The following is a 6,000-nucleotide window of genomic DNA, read 5'->3' as shown; positions in this document are numbered from 1 at the left end:
CAAGAAAATCCCAAAAACAGTAAAACACATTCACCCCCTGTGTGTTATTCATTTCCTAACAAGTGGTATCATAGCAAAATCTGAAAGCAAACAGATTCAAGATCTTGGAAGAATGAATACACAGAAAATCAGTAGCATCAAAATTCCTATCTTTGACAAAGCTAACTACACTCTTTGGAAAAAGAAAATGATGTTGTTTATCAGGATGGCCAATCCCCTCTACATTCAGATCCTCAAGAATGGGCCCTTCATTCCTATGGTTAAAGTTTAGGAATCTACAGATGGAGATATGGTTATTCCAGCTCATTTTGCTCCAAAAGATCCTTCTGAGTAAACTGACCCTGAAAAAGAGAAAGTTTCCCCGGATATAGCTTGCAATTAATATTGATTGAATCACTTGATAATGTGATGTACAACAACATTGTCAACTGTGACACTACCAAGCAAATATGGGAAAAGATTGAGATACTCTGTGAGGGAACTGAGGAAGATAGGTCAAACCAAAGAAGAATACTGATTTCACAGTATGAGGGTTTTATGGCAAAGCCAAAGGAAAGCATTACTGATGTGTTTGAAAGATTTAACAAGCTGATAAATGATTTGCAGCTTCATGACAAATATTAAGAAGCTGAAGAAGTAAACCTGAAGTTCTTGCTTACTCTCCCTGATCATTTGGAACAGAAAATCTCATTAATCAGAGAAGAGAGAGACTTGAGCAGAATAACACTGAAAGTTCTATATGGAATTCTCAAAATATAAGAACTAGAGATGATTCGAAGGCAATCATTGAGATCTGGTCAAGGACATGTTGTGGATGGATCAAGTGCTTTGATTGTAAATGAAAGCCAAACATCTAATGATGAACCAAGATCTCAAACTCCAGTTTCCTCAACAAGTAAGCAAAGAACAAATGATTCACAGAAACAAGTCATTCGGGAATTGGAAAAAGATGAGTTCTCCACTCTTGAAGAACTGGATGAGCTAGATCAATCAATGGCATATTTGGCTAAAAAATTCTCTAATATTGGAGTAAAGAAGCCAAGATACTTCAAGAGTAAAGGACAGTCTTTCAATAAAGACAGCAACTGGAAAGAAAAAGGGAAGTATAGTTCTGATAGTAAGAATGACTACAAAACTGGATCTATTGACAGATCTAATATAAGATGCTTTAATTATGATGAACTATGCCACTTTGCTACAGAATGCAGAAAACCCAAGAAGGCAAAGAAAGACAAAGCTTATCTTGAACTGGAAGCAAAGTATGAAACTCTTCTGAAAAAGCAGCAAAGCAAAGCTTACATTGCAGAGGGAAAAAGTTGGGATGATTCAGATAATGATGAAGATGAGAAAGTTGGAAACTATGCTCTAATGGCTTTGGAGCAAGGTGAATCATCCTCATCAAAAGCACAGACACCAACTCTTACCACTATTGATTTAAATGTGAATCAATATAAGAAAACCGTTGAAAAGATGAGCACAGAAATGTTTCACATTCACACAAGCATGGTTGCTGCTAATGAATAAGTTAGCAGATTAACAAAGATAAATGAGAAGCTTGAAGCTTTAAAATAAGAAAATACATATCTAAAGAACAAGCTCAAGTGTGCAAACGAAATTGAAGCAGTGCTAAGGGAGAAGCTAGAAAAGAATGAAGTGAAAATGAAATCTTTCAGAAATGCATTTGAACTGATCGGACAGTACCATGAGAAGAATTAGCCATGTAAAAACATTGCCATTGGCCTTGACTATGATGCTATGAATGACAAAAAGAAGACTGTAGGTGACAAAAGGAAAGCAAAGAAAACTGAAAATGCTCCAACCATTTTAAAAGAGGTTAATGCATCTATATTCAAAGCATGTGATGTCAACTTCAGTGAAGAAGAATTAATTATCAAGCAAAAATTTGCTGATGAGGATAAAGAGAAGAAAACTGAAGAATCAGTTCAGTCTTCCAATACTGAACGGAAGCTCATGGATAAAAAAAAGTCCCAAGACTCCTGTTAAAGAAATCAAAACTGAAGAAGCAAGAAAGAAAAAGAAAAATGGAAATGGAAAAAAGGGATAAACAAAATCAACAATATTGCTTATGTTACAGATGCTCCAAGAAAGAAATGTGAAAAATGTGGCTCTGTGAATCACCTAACTCACCTTTGTAAAAAGGCAGTTAGCAAGCCAACTGAAGGAGCTTGCAAATGCAATGAAGCAAATGCAAATGATCCCTAGTCTGTGACAAGTTTGAATACATCCCTTGCAACTTGAAAGTGATGAAGAGTTGCCATAAACTGAGAATAGACCTTAAAGAAATAAAAATTGGGTCTACATCAGATAAGGAAAATGCACAACATTCATTGAACTCTATTTTATCTGAAACTACTCATTCTACTTCTGCTAAATCAGTTAACAAGAACAAAGTACCCAACACTGCTTGGGTTGCTAAACACACTTAAAACTTATTGTGTGCAGGAAAAAGTGAAGAAAGTCATATAAATCATAGACAGTGGATGTTCCAGGCATATGATAGGTGATAAAGCCCTGTTATCACAGTTTGAGGAGAAAGCTGGCCCCCTGGTGACCTTTGGAGACAACAACAAAGGATTCATAATGGGATATGGCAAGATTGTTTCTGAAAATATTGGCATTAATGATATAGCACTGGTAGCTGGTCTTGAAGTGAATCTTCTCAGTGTTAGCCAATTTGCAGACAAAGGCTTTGAAGCTTTATTCAACAAAGAAGAATGCACTTTTATCAGTAAGAAAACTGGTGAAGTTGCTCTGAAAGGAGCAAGGAAAGGAAGCTTGTTTTTTGCAGATTTTGACTCAACAAATAAGGATGGTGTATGTTTCTTCTACACCAAGGCATCAAAAGAACAAAGCAAGCTCTGGCATAAAAAGCCGTCTCACTTGAATTTCAAGACAATTAACACCTTGGTAAAAAAAAAAGAGTTGGTAAGAGGCATGCCTAAACTGGAGTTTGCTCAAGTTGAAGTTTGTGAAGCTTGTCAGAAAGGAAAAATGAAAAAGATCAAGTCACAAGTCAAAAACTGTGAATTCTATAAGTACTCCTTTGCAACTAATTCATATGGACTTGTTTGGGCCAATAACTGTCTTATCAATTTCAAGGAACAAATATGCACTTGTGATGGTGGATGATTTCTCAAGATACACTTGGGTAGAGGTTATGCACTCTAAAGATGAATCTCCGCATATCATTATTGAGCACATCTAGAAGATAGAAAAATAGGCTGAATACTACAGTTGTGTGCAAAGATTGAGAAGTGACAGTGAAATATAATTCAGAAATGCAATATTGAGTGAATTCCGCAAAGGCAAAGGCATTGGTCAAGAATTCTTAGCTGCTAGAACACCTCAATCATGTCTAAAAGAAAGCCTATTGTGAAGCATCTTCATGTGTTTGAAAGCAAGTATTACTTTTTGAAAGACAACTCTGATATGTGGGAATATTTGACTCAAAGGTTTTTGAAGCAATTTTTCTGGGATATTCACTGGGAAGAACAGCCTATAAAGTTTATGTGATTATTCAAAAGAAGATTATAGAGAGCACATATGTGACTTTCAATGATGACAAGTATCCAGGCTTGGAATGCCTTGATGATAATAAAGCTGAAGCCCTTGCATTTGAAAACCTCAACTTTGATAGCGTTTCTGATGGGGGAGATTTCAAGCCAATCCAAAGGAATCACATTTGATGGCTGTAAAGAGGATTTTCATATATTTAAAGGGAACTCCAAACTTGGGATTATAGTATCCTAAGGGAACTAGTTTTGAAGCTGTTGGTTACACAGATGCAGATTTTGCTGGATGTAGGGTTGACAGGAAGAGCACTAGTAGAAGCTGTCAATTTCGTGGACAAAGACTTGTATCCTGGTATAGCAAGAAACAACAGTCTGTATCAACTTCTAGGGTTGAGGCTGAATACATAGTTGCAGGAAGTTGTTGTGCTCAAGTGCTTTGGATTAGAAATCAGCTAATGGATTATGGCCTAGTGTTACACAAAATTCCTATTATGTGTGACAATACTAGTGCTATATCCATCGTAGCTAATCCAGTTAATCATTCTAGGACAAAGCATATTGATGTAAGGTACCATTTTATTAGAGAACATGCTACAAATGGTACCATTGAGCTCATTTTTGTACCAATAGAAAAACAATTAGCTGACATTTTTACTAAACCTTTGGATGAAGCAACTTTCACTAGACTTGTAGGTGAAATTGGAATGCTTAATTCTTCATCCTAAGGTAAGAACTCAGCTAATGTTTTGCAGCAGATTAATTTCCAGTGAATCAAAATTAATTTGATTTAATTGGAAAATTAATTAAAATATGAATTATAAATATTTTAGAAATCTCTGCATATTGATTTTTCAAATTCAAATTAACTTGGAATTTTTCAAATTCTAAGTAAACTGCTTAATTGTTAATTTACATTTTTAATATGTAAAATTAACACAAGGCAGAATTATAACAATCAAAAGTATTTAGAGAACTGAGTTCTCGATAAGTCTTAGCGACTTCTCGACAAGTCTTTTTGGACTTCTTGAGTGAGTCCTCCACAAGTCAATTCACTGACTTCTCGAGTGACTTCTCGATAGGCTTAAAAATGACTTATCGATAAGTCCTCGTAGAGTTCTCTAGTAGTGTTATTTCACAGAGTTCTCTACAAGTACAATATTTTTGTTTGACTTATCAATAACTCAGAACTGAAATAATTTAATTTAATAAATTATTTTGGTAAAATAGTTTTGGAAAAAGTTATTCTAATTTTATTTTGAATTTATTCAAATAAAAGTTGGAATTAATTCAGTCCAATATTGGACAAACTGGGTATTTATTTGACATCTCGTTAAGTCAATTTTTTTTGTTATCTATAAGAGTAATTTAAAATGACTTCTTGATATGTATTTCAACTCTTAAAAATGACTTCTCGATAAGCAAACTCCAAATGTCTATTTTTGAGTTCTCGATAAGTCATCTGTTTTTACTATAAATACCCAGACTTCTAGATACACACACATACTTACAACTTTCGAGATCTAAAACGACCTAGCTTTAAATTCAAAACTGATTTCTCTCTCGTTTTTCATCCTTTCTCATAAATTTTTCTTACCCGCTCATTCTCATCAATCAACAATGGCTCTATATGTTATAAGAACATTTATCCCAGAGAAAGGAACCAATTATCTTGCTTTTACTGATGCAAACCAAGCCCCTGATAGTTTCAAGGGGTTTGTGAAACTGTTGGTTGAATCCTATCTTGCAGGTGCTTTGACTGCAAATCCAGTACTGTATCTAGATGTGCTGCATGAATTGTGGACTACATATGTAGTGAGGACTGATGTAAATAACAATTCTCTCTCTATGATAGTGACATGCACAATTGGAGGCCAACTAATATAATTCAATGACAAAGATGTGAATAGAGCTTTGGGGCTGCCAAATGAGAATCTGGTGGAGGTACCAACTCCTGATGAACTGACTGAGTTCATAGACTTCATCAACTATGGTGGGAGAATCAACCTGTCAAGCTTAAACAAGACCAATCTGAGAAAGGAGTGGTCTTTCATCTTTGACTCTGTGGTAAGGACCTTTACTTGCAGAAAAACTGGATATGACAATATCTCAAGTGTTGTGCAAAAGCTGGTGTATTCAATTGCCCACAACAGACACTTGAATGTTGGTCTGTTGATCCTGGAAGAGCTCGCAACCAGGCTAACAATGCCCTTGTCAGCTAGAGCTAAGGAAATTTTCTTCCCTAGATTTATTATGTCCACTTTAAATTATAAAGTAGCAGACATACACTTACTGAATGAAATAGATAGCACAAAAATAGGCACTTGTAAGCAAGTGTTCAAAATAATATTTGGCTCACTTACTACAAAGAATAAGGTAAATGTAAGTCTGAAAATTACTTCATTTATGTTGGAGAGGTTTAGGACTTACCCTTATCATATGCCTGACATGAGATCTAACATACAATCTA

This window comes from Apium graveolens, chromosome 5 (genome assembly GCF_009905375.1).
Source record: "Apium graveolens cultivar Ventura chromosome 5, ASM990537v1, whole genome shotgun sequence".
NCBI lineage: Eukaryota > Viridiplantae > Streptophyta > Magnoliopsida > Apiales > Apiaceae > Apium > Apium graveolens.
Note: the sequence above shows the minus strand (reverse complement) of the source record.